Raw genomic sequence first — 22,082 nt, forward strand, 5'->3', positions numbered from 1 at the left:
AGACAAAAGTAAAAACAAAAACCTTTTCTCTCCTCCAAGTTAGTTAATGTGATATTAACTTGCCCTAAATAACATTTTCTATTGTCAGGGATTTCAAGTATGTTGAGAGTCTAAAATTTTTTTTTAATATTCTTAACTTCGTCCTGTATCACAGAGTCAAGAGGAACAGGGAACCTGGAGTTTAACCTCTTAACTAAGAATATTCTGGATAGTACAGTTTGGTTTTGTACACATACAATTACTAGCTGAGTGCCAATTGCAGATTCATGAATAGAACAACTAACAGGAGAAGACTTCTTTGCCAAGCCATTAACTGAGTTTATGGTTGTTAAAGTAACTGTCATTGTGACCTGTACATAAAACCAAAATGATAAGGACATCACTGAAAACAAAAATTCTTGAACTTATGGTCACACAAAGAACAAGTTTTATGATTTGCAGGCTCCAGTGATTACATTAGCTGATTCTAACTTGAACATTCATCAAATCCGTGTTTTACTGAATTGATTGCTAATTCATTTTAGAAAATGAGTAAATTAGCCATATATGCAGGACTGGAATTGCTTCTCTCTACATTGCCACTACGTTCCAGGACAGGTAGGCATAGGCCTAGCATTCATTAGTAGTTATGATTTCTATTTTCATACTCCCAGATCCATCACTGACAATCCCGTATAAACTGCATGTAATCAATGAAGAATCATTATGTTGTGATCAGTAGTAATGTCATAAACTGCTATGAGACACTGCAACCAGCAATCTCAGGGTAGGAATGAAAGATGAAAATAGGGAGTAAAGGTGGCAGTTTCCAGAGGGTGAGTGAGGCCTCCCTCTTGTCTCTGCTCCATGACGGAAATTGATATTACCAGATGGGTATTAACGAACAGCAGGAAAGTTGACTGCATCACCACAATTAATGCATACTGGTGACTTCAAGTGTTAATTTGTTATCAATGTAACTGCATGAAAGTTATCAACATAATTTCCTCTGACAAGTGATTCAGTCTAGGGGAAAAACTATGAAGCCTCTGTGGTTAGTTATCAGGCATCTGTAAACTGTTTTTTCCTTCTGCAGGTATTCCAGGCTGGCTTGAAAACACTAATGATGTGCAAAAGCAAGGCTGTGATTTACTGAGACATACCTCTTGTATAAACATGGCAAGGTTCACTATCACTTCCAGAAAGTGTCTTTAATAGGGGTGACAACTCACGTTATAAATAGTGTTTTCTAAAAATCCAGAGACGAAATGAGCTGGGCTTGGGATTTGAAAACACACTGCAGACAGACCAGGGCGAATTAGTATTCACCGTGGAATTATCTCAGCTTCCTAATGATGCTAATATTTATTTTTACTTAATCACAGAAAATGACAACGGGGCAAGGAAGACAATAAGTATAAAGAATGGAATTTGCCAAATAGAGAGAATCCAACATCCTGACCAATTTCAGCATCTCTTGGGAGACCTTTCTGTCAGCACTTAAAGGAAGGAAAAAGAGAGGCACCATTTTTCCTCTGTGCTTTTGTCGATTTCTTTGCTGGCTGTTTGGGCCTCAGACTAACCCATGAGTCATTCTGCATAAAGGAGGATGGGGTGGGAGGAGCGGAAATGGAAGCAGTTCTCTCTTATCTATTTGCAAGGGCTTTATTTGAAAAAGGCTAAATATAATTGAAGCTAATATTATTAGCATGCATCAACTCTCGGATTTTTTTAAAGATCCATTTGTTTGATAATGTTCATTTTCATAAAAGCTCTTGCATGAGTTTGATGCTTTTAACTTTCACTCTATTAACTGAAAGTAGTCAGGAAAAAAACAAATATTCCAGAGCAGCAATGGGTTCTTGTTTAAAGATTTCTCCCAAATCTCTGAGATATACCACTAGCCCCATTGTTGTTTAGGCGGTGGTGGGCTGTAACTCCAACTAAATAGGACCGAATGCTTTATCTTTAGAATGATGCCCCTCCCCTAAATACCCTATATTCAGAAATGCTGAAGAAACGGTTTGACCATTTGTAACGTTTTTATTACCAATCTACTAACGGTTACGCATTTGTCTTAATATTTCTGGAAACTTCTTTACTTGAAGACAGCAGGTTGCATGTCCCACCAGCAGAGCAACTGGGTTTCATGTAAACAAATGTGTTCTGCCAATTTTAGTTTTTGAACAGTGTAGAAAAGAGAGGAAGATGACCATCTATTCAAGGAAGGGGGAGAGGAAAGGATTTTAAGTGTTGAGGACGTGTTCTCAAATAAACCAAGCACCAAGAGCACAGAAGCAACAAGATTTTGAGGTCAAATGAACTTAAGCTATTTACAACTGCTGCTTTTTTGAGACAAGGAGAAGATCTTTAGGATAAAATTATGCCCTCTAAGTTTGTCACTTAACTCACCCCTTCTTTGGAAACAGATAAGTGAAAACAAGATGATGGGCCTGGTGTGGTCGCTCACACCTGTAATCCCAGCACTTCGGGAGGCTGAGGCAGGTGGATCATTTGAGGTCAAGTATTTGAGACCAGCATGACCAACGTAGTGAAACCTCATCTCTACTAAAAATGCAAAATCAGTGGCATGTGCTGGTGCATGCCTGTAATACCAGCTACTCTGGAGGCTGAGGCAGGAGAATCACTTGAACCCGGGAGATAGAGGTTGCAGTGAGCCGAGATTGCACCACTGCACTCCAGCCTGGGTGACAGAGTGAGACTCTGTCTAAAATAAAATAAAATAAAGTAAAGGTGATGGAAACCTAAAGTCCATGAACCTAGTAGAACATAAACATCATTTCCAAATAGCCAGAAAAGCTTCAATATTCCTAACCCTTTTTAATATCAGAGAGAGGAGGAGAGAGAGGAAGTACTACACACTTTTAAAACAACCAGATCTTGGGGATTCGATTGGCCTGGCGGGAAGCACTTGAGCCGAGGGACTCTGGCTTTGGGTGAAGAAGACACTTGCTTCTCCTTTGCATTCCATCATGATTGTAAGTTTCCTGAGGCCTCCCCAGGAGTGGACACCTGTGCAGCCAACAGAACTGTATTATTAACAATTAAAACCATACCAGGTGGGCGGAGCAAGATGGCCGAATAGGAACAGCTCCAGTCTCCAACTCCCAGCGCGAGCGACACAGAAGACCGTGATTTCTGCATTTTCAACTGAGGTACTGGGGTCATCTCTCTAGGGAGTGCCGGACAATCGGTGCTGGTCAGCTGCTGCAGCCTGACCAGCGTGAGCTGAAGCAGGGCGAGGCATTGCCTCACCTGGAAGCGCAAGGGGGAAGGAAATCCCTTTTCCTAGCCAGGGGAACTGAGACACACAACACCTGGAAAATAGGGTAACTCCCACCCCAATACTGCGCTTTAAGGAAACAGGCACACCAGGAGAATATATCCCACACCTGGCCGGGAGGGTCCCATGCCCACGGAGCCTCCCTCACAGCTAACACAGCCGTCTGCGGCGATCTATCCGCAAGGCAGCAGCGAGGCTGGGGGAGGGGCGCCCGCCATTGCTGAGGCTTAAGTAGGTAAACAAAGCCGCTGGGAAGCTCGAACTGGGTGGAGCTCACAGCAGCTCAAGGAAGCCTGCCTGTCTCTGTAGACTCTACCGCTGCGGACAGCGCACAGCTGCAGTCCATTAGGGGAAAGAGCGGGCCGCTGCAGACCCGAACGACTCTGTCTGACAGCTTTGGGGAGAGCCGTGGATCTCCTAACGCGGAGGTTGAGATCTGAGAACGGACAGACTGCCTGCTCAGGTGGGTCCCTGACCCCTGAGTAGCCTAGCTGGGAGACATCCCCCACTAGGGGCAGTCTGATACCCCACACCTCACAGGGTGGCGTCACCCCTGAGAGGAAACTTCCAAAGAAAGAATCAGACAGGTACACTCGCTGTTCAGCAATATTCTATCTTCGGCAACCTCTGCTGCTGATACCCAGGCAAACAGGGTCTGGAGTGGACCTCAAGCAATCTCTAACAGACCAACAGACAGTCCTTCTGACTGTCAGACGGAAAACTATCAAACAGGAAGGACACCTATACCAAAACCCCATCAGTACGTCACCATCATCAAAGTCCAGAGACAGATAAAACCACAAAGATGGGGAAGAAGCAGGGCAGAAAAGCTGGAAATTCAAAAAATAAGAGCGCATCTCCCCCTGCAAAGGAGCGCAGCCCATCGCCAGCAACGGATCAAAGCTGGTCAGAGAATGACTTTGACGAGATGAGAGAAGAAGGCTTCAGTCCATCAAACCTCTCAGAGCTAAAGGAGGAATTACGTACCCAGCGCAAAGAAACTAAAAATCTTGAAAAAAGAGTGGAAGAATTGACAGCTAGACTAATTAATGCAGAGAAGATCATAAACGAAATGACAGAGATGAAAACCATGACACGAGAAATACGTGACAAATGCACAAGCTTCGGTAACCGACTCGATCAACTGGAGGAAAGAGTATCAGCGATTGAGGATCAAATGAATGAAATGAAGCGAGAAGAGAAACCAAAAGAAAAAAGAAGAAAAAGAAATGAACAAAGCCTGCAAGAAGTATGGGATTATGTAAAAAGACCAAATCTACGTCTGATTGGGGTGCCTGAAAGTGAGGGGGAAAATGGAACCAAGTTGGAAAACACTCTTCAGGATATCATCCAGGAGAACTTCCCCAACCTAGTAGGGCAGGCCAACATTCAAATTCAGGAAATACAGAGAACGCCACAAAGATACTCCTCCAGAAGAGCAACTCCAAGACACATAATTGCCAGATTCACCAAAGTTGAAATGAAGGAAAAAATCTTAAGGGCAGCCAGAGAGAAAGGTCGGGTTACCCACAAAGGGAAGCCCATCAGAATAACAGCAGACCTCTCGGCAGAAACTCTACAAGCCAGAAGAGAGTGGGGGCCAATATTCAACGTTCTTAAAGAAAAGAATTTTCAACCCAGAATTTCATATCCAGCCAAACTAAGCTTCATCAGTGAAGGAGAAATAAAATCCTTTACAGATAAGCAAATGCTTAGAGATTTTGTCACCACCAGGCCTGCCTTACAAGAGACCCTGAAGGAAGCCCTAAACATGGAAAGGAACAACCGGTACCAGCCATTGCAAAAACATGCCAAAATGTAAAGACCATCGAGGCTAGGAAGAAACTGCATCAACTAACGAGCAAAATAACCAGTTAATATCATAATGACAGGATCAAGTTCACACATAACAATATTAACCTTAAATGTCAATGGACTAAATGCTCCAATTAAAAGACACAGACTGGCAAACTGGATCAAGAGTCAAGACCCATCAGTCTGCTGTATTCAGGAGACCCATCTCACATGCAGAGACATACATAGGCTCAAAATAAAGGGATGGAGGAAGATCTACCAAGCAAATGGAGAACAAAAAAAAGCAGGGGTTGCAATCCTAGTCTCTGATAAAACAGACTTTAAACCATCAAAGATCAAAAGAGACAAAGAAGGCCATTACATAATGGTAAAGGGATCAATTCAACAGGAAGAGCTAACTCTCCTAAATATATATGCACCCAATACAGGAGCACCCAGATTCATAAAGCAAGTCCTTAGAGACCTACAAAGAGACTTAGACTCCCATACAATAATAATGGGAGACTTCAACACTCCACTGTCAACATTAGACAGATCAACGAGACAGAAAGTTAACAAGGATATCCAGGAATTGAACTCATCTCTGCACCAAGCAGACCTAATAGACATCTATAGAACTCTCCACCCCAAATCAACAGAATATACATTCTTCTCAGCACCACATCGCACTTATTCCAAAATTGACCACATAATTGGAAGTAAAGCACTCCTCAGCAAATGTACAAGAACTGAAATTATAACAAACTGTCTCTCAGACCACAGTGCAATCAAACTAGAACTCAGGACTAAGAAACTCAATCAAAACCGCTCAACTACATGGAAACTGAACAACCTGCTCCTGAATGACTACTGGGTACATAACGAAATGAAAGCAGAAATAAAGATGTTCTTTGAAACCAATGAGAACAAAGATACAACATACCAGAATCTCTGGGACACATTTAAAGCAGTGTGTAGAGGGAAATTTATAGCACTAAATGCCCACAAGAGAAAGCAGGAGAGATCTAAAATTGACACTCTAACATCACAATTAAAAGAACTAGAGAGGCAAGAGCAAACACATTCAAAAGCTAGCAGAAGGCAAGAAATAACTAAGATCAGAGCAGAACTGAAGGAGATAGAGACACAAAAACCCTCCAAAAAATCAATGAATCCAGGAGTTGGTTTTTTGAAAAGATAAACAAAATTGACAGACCGCTAGCTAGACTAATAAAGAAGAAAAGAGAGAGGAATCAAATAGACGCAATAAAAAATGATAAAGGGGATATCACCACCGACCCCACAGAAATACAAACAACCATCAGAGAATACTATAAATGCCTCTACGCAAATCAACTAGAAAATCTAGAAGAAATGGATAATTTCCTGGACACTTACACTCTTCCAAGACTAAACCAGGAAGAAGTTGAATCCCTGAATAGACCAATAGCAGGCTCTGAAATTGAGGCAACAATTAATAGCCTACCCACGAAAAAAAGTCCAGGACCAGATGGATTCACAGCTGAATTCTACCAGAGGTACAAGGAGGAGCTGGTACCATTCCTTCTGAAACTATTCAATCAATAGAAAAAGAGGGAATCCTCCCTAACTCTTTTTATGAGGCCAACATCATCCTGATACCAAAGCCTGGCAGAGACACAACAAAAAAGAGAATTTTAGACCAATATCCCTGATGAACATCGATGCAAAAATCCTCAATAAAATACTGGCAAACCGGATTCAGCAGCACATCAAAAAGCTTATCCACCATGATCAAGTGGGCTTCATCCCTGGGATGCAAGGCTGGTTCAACATTCGCAAATCAATAAACGTAATCCAGCATATAAACAGAACCAAAGACAAGAATCACATAATTATCTCAATAGATGCAGAAAAGGCTTTTGACAAAATTCAACAGCCCTTTATGCTAAAAACGCTCAATAAATTTGGTATTGATGGAACGTACCTCAAAATAATAAGAGCTATTTATGACAAACCCACAGCTAATATCATACTGAATGGGCAAAAACTGGAAAAATTCCCTTTGAAAACTGGCACAAGACAGGGATGCCCTCTCTCACCACTCCTATTCAACATAGTGTTGGAAGTTCTGGCTAGGGCAATCAGGCAAGAGAAAGAAATCAAGGGTATCCAGTTAGGAAAAGAAGAAGTCAAATTGTCCCTGTTTGCAGATGACATGATTGTATATTTAGAAAACCCCATCGTCTCAGCCCAAAATCTCCTTAAGCTGATAAGCAACTTCAGCAAAGTCTCAGGATACAAAATTAATGTGCAAAAATCACAAGCATTCTTATACACCAGTAACAGACAAGCAGAGAGCCAAATCAGGAATGAACTTCCATTCACAATTGCTTCAAAGAGAATAAAATACCTAGGAATCCAGCTTACAAGGGATGTCAAGGACCTCTTCAAGGAGAACTACAAACCACTGCTCAGTGAAATCAAAGAGGACACAAACAAATGGAAGAACATACCATGCTCATGGATAGGAAGAATCAATATCGTGAAAATGGCCATACTGCCCAAGGTGATTTATAGATTCAATGCCATCCCCATCAAGCTACCAATGACTTTCTTCACAGAATTGGAAAAAACTGCTTTAAAGTTCATATGGAACCAAAAAGAGCCCGCATTGCCAAGACAATCCTAAGTCAAAAGGACAAAGCTGGAGGCGTCACGCTACCTGACTTCAAACTATACTACAAGGCTACAGTAACCAAAACAGCATGGTACTGGTACCACAACAGAGATATAGACCAATGGAACAGAACAGAGTCCTCAGAAATAATACCACACATCTACAGCCATCTGATCTTTGACAAACCTGACAAAAACAAGAAATGGGGAAAGGATTCCCTATTTAATAAATGGTGCTGGAAAATTGGCTAGCCATAAGTAGAAAGCTGAAACTGGATCCTTTCCTTACCCCTTATACGAAAATTAATTCAAGATGGATTAGAGACTTAAATGTTAGACCTAATACCATAAAAACCCTAGAAGAAAATCTAGGTAGTACCATTCAGGACATAGGCATGGGCAAGGACTTCATGTCTAAAACACCAAAAGCAACGGCAGCAAAAGCAAAAATTGACACATGGGATCTAATTAAACTAAAGAGCTTTTGCACAGCTAAAGAAACTACCATCAGAGTGAACAGGCAACCTACAGAATGGGAAAAAATTTTTGCAACCTACTCATCTGACAAAGGGCTAATATCCAGAATCTACAAAGAACTCAAACAAATATACAAGAAAAAAACAAACAACCCCATCAAAAAGTGGGGAAAGGATATGAACAGACATTTCTCAAAAGAAGACATCCATACAGCCAACAGACACATGAAAAAATGCTCATCATCACTCGCCATCAGAGAAATGCAAATCAAAACCACAATGAGATACCATCTCACACCAGTTAGAATGGCAATCATTAAGAAGTCAGGAAACAACAGGTGTTGGAGAGGATGTGGAGAAATAGGAACACTTTTACACTGTTGGTGGGATTGTAAACTAGTTCAACCATTATGGAAAACAGTATGGCGATTCCTCAAGGATCTAGAACTAGATGTACCATATGACCCAGCCATCCCACTACTGGGTATATACCCAAAGGATTATAAATTACTCTACTACAAAGACACATGCACACGTATGTTTATTGCGGCACTATTCACAATAGCAAAGACTTGGAATCAACCCAAATGTCCATCTGTGACAGACTGGATTAAGAAAATGTGGCACATATACACCATGGAATACTATGCAGCCATAAAAAAGGATGAGTTTGCATCCTTTGTAGGGACATGGATGCAGCTGGAAACCATCATTCTTAGCAAACTATCACAAGAACAGAAAACCAAACACCGCATGTTCTCACTCATAGGTGGGAACTGAACAATGAGATCACTTGGACTCGGGAAGGGGAACATCACACACTGGGGCCTATCATGGGGAGGGGGGAGGAGGGAGGGATTGCATTGGGGAGTTATACATGATATAAACGTCATGCACATGTACCCTAGAACTTAAAGTATAATAAAAATAAAAAATAAAAAAAAAAAAAAAATAAAAATCAAAATAAAAAGTCAAAAAAAATAAAATAAAATAAAATAAAATAAAACCATAAAAAAAAAAAAAAAAAAAAAAAAAACAACCAGATCTTGTGAGAACTCACTCCCTGTCACAAGGATAGTACCAAGGGGGATGGTGCTAAGCCATTCATGAGAAAGCCACCCCATGATCCAATCACCTCCCATGAGACCCCACCTTCAATTCTGGGGACTATACCATTCAGTATGACATTTGGTGGGGTCACAGCTCCAAACCATATCACAGACATTGCTTTGAACTGGAGACACATGTACTTTTGTCCTCTTGTGCACATAAGCAAGTTCTTTCTTGAGAATATATAGCTAGTTGAATTGTTAGATCTTAAAAGTTGTGCATCATCAAATTTAGTAGATTATGCCACATTGTTTTCCAGTTTGTTTGGACCAATGTATGCCTCCATCAATGCACGAATGATGCCATTGACCATATTCTCACAATCCCTGATATTGTTAGTCTAGTTTGGTGGATGAAACACAGAAGGTATCATATTGCATTACATTTCCTTCATTGCTAATGAGAATGACCATATTTTCATAAACCTATTGATCATTTTTGTTTCCTTTTCTATGAATTATCTTTCCATTTCTTCCTTTGCCCATCTTTCTACTGGGTAAATAGAAATATTTAGACAGACATTGCTGTCTACCTACACAGTATCTAAAAATATTTAGACAGGACAAGTATTTTTCTTTTGATAGTTTTTCTTTGGTGATATTTTTATTATTTGCTAGATATATTCCAGATATGAATTCTTTATTAGATTACGTGTGTCTAAAATATATTTTCCTTACATAATTATAACTTATTTTTTACTTCTCTTTTGATGAAAAGAAATTCAAGTAATTAATATAGCCCACTTACCAAACTTTTGTTTTAGGTGTGTCTTTTTAAAAATATCACTCCTATCTCAAGTTCATAAAGATATTCTTCAATTTGTTTTCTAGACTTCTAATTTTGATTTCTACACTTTCACTCTTAACCCAAAGAAGATTGATTTTTATATGATGTGAAGCACTTTCCTATTTTCTTTTCTTTTTCACACAGCAACCAGTGTCTAAGCACTACTTATTGTATTGTTCCTCCTTTAATTCTATAGCCAACTTGTCAGATCTACGACTAATGCTATTGGGATTTTGATAAGAATTGCATTAAATTCATAGACCAATTTACCAAGAAGCAGCAACCACAAATATGGTATATCTCTCCATTTATGTGTCTTCTTTAATAACATATAAGTCATTACATTTTTAAAATAAAGTTTAAAAAATTGATCCATAAATGTCTTGAATTATTTTATTAGTTTTAGTTCTTCATGCCTTTATTTTTATTATTTAAAATGTTCCTTTTCTAACTTATTACTGATATATAAAAGGGCAATTAATTTTTTGTTTAAATATTCTATTTTATCCTAATAATTTGTCTTTGTTTCTTCTTTTCTAATTTTTATATGTAAATTTTCCCCTAATCTTTTGTCCATTGGCTAGAACCTCCAGGATAATGTTGTGTGTAAGTGATGACATGGGCATCCTTGACTTGTTCCTGATTTCAACATAGAATATTTATCACAGTTAAGTGATATTAAGCACTCTTTACAGTGTCACCCTGTGTCCTACCACTTTATACCTAAACAACCTAGGGCATAGATATAGGTATGACTGGGCTCCAGAATAATCTGAACACTGCATCTGTTATTGAGTCTAATTATTTTCTGTACATCCCCAAATTCTTTTGTCAAAGAATAAGAGTACATTCCCCAAATGCTAGTGTCCACCCAAGTACCCCCACTAAATCTCCAAACTAATTATAACTAAAACATAAATTATCATCTTATCCAGCAAAAGAACAAAGCAGTTTTTAAGACCAACAGGGCATTGCTTGAAACCTTCATGTCATTTTAGACTCCTTCCTCTCCTTTACTCCAAAATCCTATTGGGTCCCCAATCTTATCTTGATGGTGGACATGTATCCCTTCCTGCAACAAATACGTTCATGTGTATATTTTCATCTCATGCTCTCTCTCCTAGGTTAGTTTCACCCTCTTAATTGGTTATGTTTTTCTTATTCACATTTTGCTAATTAAATGAAGCTTCACTGTGGCTTTATATGGAAAAGAACAGCCTGGAGAGTAAGAAAACTTTTGTGTTTGTTTAAACGCATTTCCAGGACATTGATATCATACTAGCCTCATTCTCTTGGGTACATACAGCACACAAAGGAGCTGTGACAGTAGACCTCACATTTTCTTTCATTAATTTGTACAAATTAAAGCTGCTGGCGTTATGTCAACCACTATTATTGATCATCTCCTTAGTACAGGGCACTGGGTGAGGAGCCAAGGGGATATAAAGATGTGTAAACAAGAACCTTGTAAGTCTAGACAGGACACAATCAATTAGTTCCATTGGTTGAAATTACTACTATTTGAAATCTTTGTTATTACATTTATGGAGACTAACAGCTAGAATTGTTAATCCTCTTTTGTCTCTCTTGCCTTTAGCCTTTTCATTAACTGGACCTACTAATGTACTACACACACTCAGTTCATAAATCTTAGTCACAGATGCAATCATTTTTGTATCCTAGTTCAAAAGATGTTTTGTTTCATCTCTTCTTTAACCTTGAGGATAACAAAACAGACAGCAAGGGCCATTGTCCTTGAGACCCACTCTAAATGCTTTTGTCTAACCTCCTTAAATGTATCACACATCTCCAAGGATAATGATTTTACCAACTGCTTAAAGAAAAAACTTCCGAAATATTTTCCCTCAAAAGGTGTTGTCATACCATATGCAAATGAAATGTGAAAAATCTCACTTTCCATGTTGGAGAACATACTGTTTTTTGTAAAGCTAGAGGAAAAAATTTAAAATTACTGTGCTGAAAAGATTGCATCATTTGATTCTCTTGCATTACCAGGGAACTGGGTGAGATTCTTATTGTTTGGGGACACTCCAGGAGAGGGAATAAATTATGCAAGTAGCCCTGGCCATCAGGGCTGGGGCACCTGGAAGCAGGTCTGGAAGGTCCATTCTCAGTCTACCACATGACCTGTATGAGTCAGGGTTCGTGGGAAAAATAGAACCAATTTGATGTGTATAGAGAGATTTATTTTAAGCAACTGGCTCATGTGATTATAGAGGCCGGTAAATCCAAAATCTTCAGGATAGACAGGCAGCCTGGAGACCCAGGAAAGAATTGTAGTTTGAGTCTGAAGGCTGTCTGCTGACAGAATTCCCTCCTACCCCAGGGACGTCAGTGTTTTTCTCTTAAGGCTGCCAACTGATTGGATAATACTCACCCACCCAGCTTGTGAGAGGTCATAAGATTTACTCAAAATCTACTGATTTAAATGTCAAGAAAAACTTCACAGAAACATCTCGAACAATGTTTGGCCAATTATCTGGATACCATGGCCTAACCAAGTTGACACATACAATTAACCGTCAGAGGGGTGCACCAAAATCTCACAAATCATCACTAAAGAATCTACTCATGTAACCAAATACCACCTGTTCCCCAAAAACCTATAGAAATAAAAAAAATTTTTAATTAACCATCACAGGACCCACATGGCTTAATTTCTCACTAAGAGACACTTATTCAAGATTTTAGGGACTATGGCTGAAAATGTGGCACCATGCCAGCTCTGTGGCACATTCAGGCATCTGTCCTTGGTGACTACCCTGATATAACTTGGCAAGCAGTGAAGACACTGTCATCATGTTTATGGGGGCCTATGTTTCCAAAATAGTGTGAACCCAAGTCTGAAGAAAACATTAAGTAGGGACTCTGAAAGTGATATTCAACATTGGTCCTTTCCAACTCAGTCTACTTTTCCAGAAATTATACTCAACTCAACATTAGCCAAAGACTTATGTTCGATTTCCTTTGTTTCATTTTATCACATATACCTCTTTATAATCATAACATATCTCTTTTCCTTTGCTTATTTTATCATAATATACCTATTTAACAAAGATGGGTGAGGAGCTGAGGGAGTATAAATATGTGTAAACAAACTTGTAGTCTAGATACGACATAATCAATTAGTTCCATTGGTTGAAATCAAGATTATTTGAAATCTTTGTTACATTTATGGAGACTAACAACTAGAGACTAACCTCTTTAACAAAGAGGTATATTATGGCTTGCAATGCAAACTTACCTGCATTTTTCAGATAAAATAAGAGACTTCAGGGAAAAGTTTTTCTTTTCATAATGTCTTTTTTTTTTTTTTTTTTGGAGATGGAGTCTCACTCAGTGGCCCAGGCTGGAGTGTAGTGGCATGATCTTGGCTCATTGCAACCACCGCCTCCCAGGTTCATGCCATTCTCCTACCTCAGCCTCCCAAGTAGCATCACCATGCCCAGCTAATTTTTGTATTTTCAGTAGAGACGAGGTTTCACCACGTTGGCCAGGCTGGTCTTGAAGTCCTGACCTCAGGTGATCCGCCTGCCTCGGCCTCCCAAAGTGCTGGGATTACAGGCATGAGCCACCATGCCCAGCCCATAATCCTTTTGGACTATGTGTCCCAGTCTTTCTCAGAGACAATTCTTCAACTTATATTTTTTGCCATTAGACACAACAATTTAAGAAGAATTTCTGTGACAGTTTCACCTTGGTCATCTTAGAGCTCTTAGCCACCTTGAATAGGAAATTTCCCAGTGGCTAGCTTATGAAGCTGAACCACAGGCTGACCACTTGGCATTGCCAGGACAAGACAGTCTCAACCTCCTTCAGTGAAGAAGACAGGGACGCAGTTGGGCTAATTCATTCTTCGCCTCTGCTTCCTGCCTCCCATCCTGGCTGCTGGAAGATAACAAAGAGAGATATGAGGAAGTATGAATGCTACATAGCAATCCATCACTGATATACAAGCTTAGGACAAGCACACTCTGCAGAAAGAAAAACAGCTTAAGACATTATTCATCCAACAAATATTCATGGAGCACCTATTATACATCAATAGCATTCTACTAGGCACCTTGGTCATGGTATGCATCTTGTTTGGTTCTTGCTGTCAGGAGGTTTGCTGGTATTCAAGCAGACATAAAAGTATAAGACAGTAGCATAAGCTTCATCCTAAGCATGTTTGCTACATAATTGAATTTGATCATCCATTTTAAGGCTTAGTGAAAAACCAATTGTAGAAAGCCTTTAATTTAAAATGGAAAAACTCAGTGATTTCCTCCTACTGAAAATTTAGAGGGGAAAAAAACCCTTATTATCTAATAAGTTATCTTCATTAAAGATGCATTAGTAATCAATCTTCATAACATCTGGTGACAGCTACATTGCTTATTTTAAAAAGCAACAGAATCTCTTTCTCCGAGCATGCTTTTTATGGTTCTTCTGAAAGAAACGTATTAAACTCAGCCATAGAAGAAAGTAAACTACTTTACAATAAATTAGTGTCTCATAAATAAGAAAATGCTTAGCATAATATTTTAATGGCTACTTTCATTTAAGGCGTAATATATCACTGCCCAAAATGTCTACTGCAGAACATAGTTCTTGCTGTTGATGGGCAAACCCTAGAAAGAAGACGGCATGAAGTTTATTTTTCCTACTCTTCAAATTGAACAACAGAAGATCGTAAAGTGCTTTGTGGACTATCCACAGCAAATGGCATTTTCCTCCTGCCTTGGAAAGCTCATGCACACCGTTGTCCTGGGATGCCCATTATTCATCGTTAAAAAGGCAGATGCTTCTGAAGGCTCGTTGGCTCTTGTAAATATATACTGACATGTTGAATTTTCCTCTTTTAGAGACCTCAGTGTTCCTATAGTTCTTAGCACAAAGTATCAAAAGATCCAAAAAGGATCATAAAAACCAATTAGTAATGGATTTGTTTTGGCTACTTTCAGACAAATGGGTCATTTCTATATTTGGCTGCTGAAGAGGCATTATTTACAAAGTGAAAGAAGCCAATATCCCCACAAAGTGATTCATAACTCCTTTCAGAAGCCAACGGCCCACTTTACTCTCTCAGTGCCCCAAGGTATTGAGTTGAAAAGAAGTGCATGTACAAAGAAGGCTAAAGAGCTGCCGTATTACATGACCTCCAGCCAAGTGACAAGAAAGTGGTCATAAAAAGGGTTTGAGAATAAGGGATCATTTAAGGCATTGGATAAAGATGAGGTAGAGGGGTTCACACAGTTGGGAAACTGGAACTCAGAGGAAGGACAAACTGTATTTGTGGAAATAATAATAAATATGTCATGAATAAATGAAGCCAAATGAAGAAAATAAGAGAGTTCTCTCTCATATGTAATAATGTTCTCTCCTTCTGCTATACTATGGTTTGAATGTGTTCCTTCCAAAACTCATGTTGAAATGTAATCCCTATTGTGTTGGTATTAAGAGGTGGGACCATTTGGGAAGTGATGAAATCACAAGAGCTCTGTTCTCATGAATGGGTTAATGCCTTACAAAGGTCTGGAGGGAATGAGCTTAGGCCCTCTTTGCCCTTTCTCTCTTCTACCATCTGAAGATGCAGCAAGAAGGCCCTCAGCAGACACCAAAGGCCAGCACCATGACCTTGAACTTTCCAGCCTCCAGCACTGTGGGGAAATAAGTTTCCATTGTTTATAAATGACCCAGTCTGTGTTATTTTGTTACAGCAACACTAACAAAGATACCCTGCCTTGCTTGCTCTCATTCTAATCAAGCCCAGTGTATTCTTCTTTTCTTTCTTTTCTTCTCTGTAGTTTCTGTTTCTCCTGAGTGCACAAGATCGTTCCTCATTGACTTTTGAGGTCACTCTCCCATGGTCACTGGATGAATGAACACCTGATTCCACTTCCCAATTCCACCATTGACTGGACTTGTGATCTTGAGCAAATCTGTTACCCTCTCTGAACCTTAGTTTGATCATGTGTAAAATAGGAACACCAGCACACACCTCATATGATGAGTACATTTCATAATTTCCCCAGGATTGCTGATGTCAGCCCACAGTTGTGTATTTCAGTAATTTCTAGGGAAATTACATTGACCAGGAATGGAGTTTACATCCTTGACCCCTGATCCTTGAGGCCTGACTGCCTGTCAGCTTCAGTTCATTTACCACCTGCTCTACACCTTTCTGTCAACACTGACACTGCTTATTTCTGAAGTTCCTAAACCTGTCTGCTCATCAGAATCACCCAGAAACCTTTCAAAAACTATAAATTGCAAGGACTATTTAAGTTAGAATTTCTCAAACAACTGCATCAGAATCTAAGGGTGTGAGTAGGGTGGGAATTGGAGTGTCCGTGTGCATTTTTTACAGAAGTTTTCAATCCAGGAATTCTGATACGTCATCAGGCTTGGGCCATGTTCAAGTTCTATTTCCCAGTGTGGAAAACTGGCCTAGACTAATGCCTTCTCCCTGCAGCCAAATCACTGCATGACCAGTGATGTTCTAGAAGTCCACCTTGGTGACTTTCCTCCCACTGGAGTTGACTGAGTCCTCTTCTTCCCCATTGCATGTGTCTCAAGCCTGCTCCCAGCTCTGCTCTTCCCAAACTGTCTCATCCTCTGCATTTAACTCTCTCAAGCCCAGCTTTTCCATATGTCAAAACAACCCCAGTCTCTTACATATGCCCTCCTCTGAACTTTAGACATCTGATATCCTAACACCCAAGGTTCATATCTGACTACGTCTAGTGGTCCCATGCTTAGCTCTTAACTCCAAGGTTACATGGTTACTTTCTCCCAAGACTTCTGTTCTTTGCACAGCATCAAGCAGTCCTTCTAGTTAGCCATATAAATCCAGAGTATTGGTTCGCCTTTCCTGAATCCACCATAAATGCCTTGCATCCCTTTGCAGGAACCCAGTATTCGGGTATCTTTAACCCTGAAAAGCAGATCCAGACTCTTCTGGGTTTTCCTGCAAGTGCTGAGTTAATGGAACACAAATGCTCCCTTGGCAAGTGCCTTGGGAAAAGCATGAGCAATTCCTCAATAGAGCCGACAGGCTGCACCCACACAACAGTGGAGCACCTTTTTCACTACCAGACCCTCCATGACCCAGAGACAGCCTTTGCCGCTGCCACTTTAAACTTTGATACTCTGTTCCTCTCATTCATATTCCCTGTGTAGTTAAAAATACACCACACACAGACACACACACACATGCCCATAATGACCTGAAAAGAAGTGCATGAAGGCATTGTGTGTGTATGTGTGTATATGTATGTATGTGTGTGTATGTGTATGCAGCTCATAAGCCTGGTGCCAAAAGAAATGTGAACCAGAAACTATGTCAGCAGTTGTGAGAAAGGAGCTGCCTTGGGCACCTCTCCAACGATAACGAGTTCGCAAGGGAAGTTGGGGGTAAGCAGGTATTTGGATGTTTTCGGTTGCAAGTTAGTAAATATCCAATTCAAATAGCTCAAGCAATAAAGATATAAAACGAGAAGATCAGAGAAAGGGTGATTGCTCAATTGCTGCGGTATTTCATTGATACATCCAGGTTCTGTCTGCCTTTTTGCTCTTCCTCTTCCCGGTGTGGTAATATCTACTCTCAGGGCTATCAGATATCTGCTGTAAATCCCGGCATCATTTACAGTCATGGACTGGTGCCTCTCCCTGTGGCTCCCTTTTCATTAGGAAGTCAACCTTTTTTTAAGACCCCCACGCAGACACACACACAGCATCCTTTCCCCCTCGTGTTCCCCTCCGCCAGGACTGGACCACAAACACAAGTCCCAGCTTGAAGCAAGTCTGGGAAAGTGAATATCCAGCAAGTGTGTGTCCCTAGAGGGAAGCTGGATCCACCAGGAAAGAAGCAGCTGCAGGGCTGAGGCAGGGACAGAATGGGTGGTGAGTAACAGCCCATACTGGGTGACCCAGGGACTCAGGAATGAATGAAGAGAAGAACAGAAGCGTTTTTCCTGCCTGTAACTTGGATGATCTCTCTTCCTATTGCACCGGAAATCATAAAGCATTCCAGTAGTCTCTACATATCCAGACATATCTCAGAGGTGAAGGTCCAGATACCCAGGCCTCACCATTTTTGGTCACTATCTAAGGACATCAAAAGCACTTCACATCTTTCTAGGTACCAAAAGAAACCTGGGAAGGCATTCTCTTTTTAAGTACATATCCCACACAGACACACAAATTCTATAAAGGCCTGAAAGGTCTGCCTTAGCTCAGGTTGCTACAGCAAAAATACCATTAATTGGGGTCTTAAATGATAGATATTTCTCCAAGTTCTGGAGGCTGGGAAGCCTGAGTTCAGGATGCCAGTATGATCAGGTTCTGGTGAGAATCCTCTCCCTGGTTTCAACAGTCAGCTTCTTGCTGTGTCCTCACCTGGCAAAAAGAGGGGGAACTAACTCTGTGGCCACTTCCCAAAGGGCAAGAATTTCACTCATGAGGACTCCACCTTCATGAACTAATCACCTCCCAAAGGCTCCACCTCCACACCCCATCACATTGGGGATTAGGGTTCCAACAGATAAATTTGGAGGGACGCAATCAGTCTACAACAAGGTCAAAGTGAAAAGAGGAAAGGAGGTGGTAGGCAGGGCCTGGACTCACAGCCCACCTTCTGGTTAATAGTGGCAAGAGTCTGCCAAGCACACTGAGTCATGTCTGAGGCTCACCTGGGCTTCCAGACAGGACAGTTAAACTGAAAGAAAATGAATGAGGGCACCAACTATTAAAGAAATTAGTTTCGATCTAGAGCTGGTGAAGCCTGCAAATTTGTGGATAAGGAAAATTAACAAGGAGTGTTAGCAAGTAATGGCTGAAGCAGGAACTTGGAAGTCAGAATCTGGGCTTAAGTCCAAACCCTGGCCCTGGATCATGGTGCAAACTTGGACAAGGCCCTCTGGATGGCATAGGGCTGCCAGAATGTCGTGTAAACGATGTGGGGCATGTTCTGAGTCTGCAGTGAGAGGAAACAGGAATTATTCGCAGATAGAGAGTGCTGACATATGTAGGCAGCTCAAAAGTTAGCTCAAAAGTCTAACTAATTAGCTCGAAAGTTTAATGCTCATTAACACTGGTGTAAATTGGGCAAGGTATTACAGTGTTTGGCAATTCTACAAACTTCCACGGCAGGGCTACTTCTATGGAGAAGAGAAGGGAGCCTTCTGGACCCCACTGGCCCTCCTCACTTGCTCCACTTAGTCCTTCTCTGCCCTCCCACACAAAAACTGTATCTGATAATTTTATGGGGTCGGGGACCCCCCCAGTCTTGCTCCCTTAGTCCCCTGAAGCACTTCAGCATCTTAGGACTGTTTCCAGTGCCTGCCCTTCTCTAATTCTTGTGCTTCTTCAAAACTTACCTCTCCTGCCTACCATTACTTCTGAGGCAGAGAGGTCACCTCAGTGCTGTCAAGCAGCGGAGGCCACTAGTTGATTCAGGGTCAAGAGGTGCCCCATCATCCTCTCCCTCTCCCATGAAGTATCTTCCATGGAGTATTTTCTCTTTACAGGGGCCTTCTGTCTACATATAGGAAATTCAATCATGGGAAGACATCTACTGTCCTTGAAATCATTACTCTGTTCTGTCACTAAGGCAAGATTTCTCTTGAGAAATTATCATTATTTTGCTTTAGATGTAGTATAGCAAAGTGGATAAAAGTGCAGGGCTCCAAGATCACAGTCACTGAGTTCAAATCTTGATTGTCTTAGTCCATGTTGTGCTGCTATAACAATACCATAGACTGGGTAATTTATGAACAATAGCAGTTTATTGGGCTCATGATTTCTGGAGGGTGGGAAGTCCAAGATCTAGGGGTTGCATCTGGTGAGGGCCTTCTTGCTGCATCTGCATCATAACACGGTAGAAGGCATCCCATGGTGAAAAAAGCATGTGAAAGCAAGCAAGAGAACTCACTTTTATAACAAACCCATTTTCATGATAATGACATTAGTTCATTCAGGAGAGCTCTTCCCTCACCTTTAATCACCTCTTAAACTTTTCACCTCTCAAACGTTCCACATCTCAATACTGTTGCGTTAGATTTAAGTTTTCAACACATGGACTTTGGGAGACATATTCAAACCATAGCACTTTTTCTACCATTTGTCACCTGTGTAAACTCTGGCAAGTTATTTAACATTTCTGTGCCTAAGTGTTTACACAAGAAAGAAAGAGACAGACAGAGATAGAGGCAAAAAGGTTGCTAGTAAATACTTCATTGGAATGATTTGAAGTTTTATTGAGTGTTAACGGACTGAATGTTTGTATGCTGAAGACCTAAATATATACATTGAAGTCTTAAGCCTCAATGTGATGGTATTTGAAGTTGGGGCCGTCAGGAGGTAATTAGGTTGAAATGAAGTTATGAGAGTAGGCGCCCCCATGATAAGATGAACGTCCTTATGAGAGGAAGAGACACCAGAACTCACTCTCTCCACCATGTGAGGACAGTGAGAAAGTGGCCATCCATAAGCCAGAAAGAGAGCCCTTACCTGAACTCAACCAGACTGGCATCCCAAAGTTGGACTTTCAGCCTCCAAAACTGTAAGAAATGAACATCTATTATTTAAGCCATCCAGTCTACAAGATTTTGCTCTGGTGGCCCAAACTGATTAGACAATGAGTTAATGCATAGAAATAGCACAGAACAGAAGGCATTGATGCACTTACAGGCATCAGTCAGAGGCTAAAGCTTTATTGGCAATAATAAGAGGGACAGACTTTGATGATTTTTTTAAATATTGCATCTAAATATTATTTACCTTGATTACTGAGTTTGTTGATGCCCCCTTAAATTTTGTGCCCAACACAAGTGCCTTCCTCATCTCACCTACTCCTAGCCCTGGTTACTCTTCCCTGACACTTGGTAAGTGCTAAAGGGCAGTTAGTTGTTATTTACGGGGCAACTTAAGGATAAAAACGTATATATTAATAATGTTTTTACAAATAAATTTATTGGTGTTCGTTTTCCAATTGGTCTGATGAGCAAATCTATTTACAGATCCCTTTCCTGGGGTTTCTGGGTCATTACTTTGCACTGTGGTCTATGAACAGGTCAGAATGTGATTTTTTTAAAAACTAGCCTGAGTTGTGACATGGCCTGACCCAGAAAGACATATGACTTGTAATAATGGAACCAGCCTAAATTCCTGTGGAAGAGGTCTGGCCAGATCATCAGTCTCCATCTGGATCCTTGTCTTAGACGCCGAACAAACTCAGCATGGTCCTTTTTGTCTCTCAGCCCCACTTGCCTCATTAGGGCTGACTGCTTACCCTGTCTACTGAACCGGGGCCAACAAGAACATTTCTCACTTTATATGACATTTCGGTCACCCACAATAGACATCCCTTCTGAATATGAGGAACATCATGAAAAACATTACAAAAAAATGTTTTTATATGTTCCCCCTGGATTTCTACGGTCCCTTTCTTTCAAGGAGTGTAGATCACTTTCTAGTATCTATCTGTGTAGCATTCCTGTGCACCAGGCAAGAAAAGACATGATTTCTTCTTGGTAAGTGCAAATGCTGCATAAAGCAGACTCACACCTCATCACATTGCTGCAGAATGACATTGTTCAAGCTATTTTCTGAGGCCATGATTCTTGGTCTTCTTTTCACGAACCTTCCAAGTTCATCTTCCTCTCCTTACTAGTGCTTTTACCTCAAGGATTCAAGTATTCAGAGTTCATTTAGAGTTAGCAAAAGGACCAAATGTTTTTAACTGGGAATCCCATTTCTAAGCCTTGTATTAATTCCACAGTTGGTAAAACTCTTCCCCACAGGCATGCATTAAAGGGAATCTTTATATGATAATCACAGCACCACCATGGTCATTACTGTGGCTATTGGAAAAGAAAGTAAAAAAGGGAAAGTGCAGAAGTATTAGACATTGGATGGGGCCAGAGTCCTGATGCAGTGAGCATCTTTGGGGAGAGTCAGACAACCATGTC

The 22,082-nt window shown here is 40.6% G+C and overlaps 1 long non-coding RNA gene across 8 annotated transcripts in view; it reads right to left on the reverse strand.

The window, feature by feature from the left end:
* Window positions 1–13,619: 13,619 nt before the first annotated feature.
* Window positions 13,620–22,082, reverse strand: part of LOC117064772 — a 36,471-nt gene continuing 28,008 nt past the window's right edge. For 2 of the 8 annotated variants that reach the window (XR_004429662.1, XR_004429661.1), the window contains exons 5-6: window positions 20,623–20,672; window positions 13,620–14,013 (exon numbers count right to left, since the gene is read on the reverse strand). This is a non-coding gene — a long non-coding RNA (uncharacterized LOC117064772). Of the gene's footprint in view, window positions 14,017–19,915; window positions 19,976–20,622; window positions 20,673–22,082 lie in introns of those variants that run through there. The other 6 variants (XR_004429658.1, XR_004429660.1, XR_004429666.1 and 3 more) reach the window with 3 other exon arrangements.

Source organism: Trachypithecus francoisi, unplaced genomic scaffold (assembly GCF_009764315.1).
Source record: "Trachypithecus francoisi isolate TF-2019V2 unplaced genomic scaffold, Tfra_2.0 Lachesis_group2, whole genome shotgun sequence".
Taxonomy (NCBI): domain Eukaryota; kingdom Metazoa; phylum Chordata; class Mammalia; order Primates; family Cercopithecidae; genus Trachypithecus; species Trachypithecus francoisi.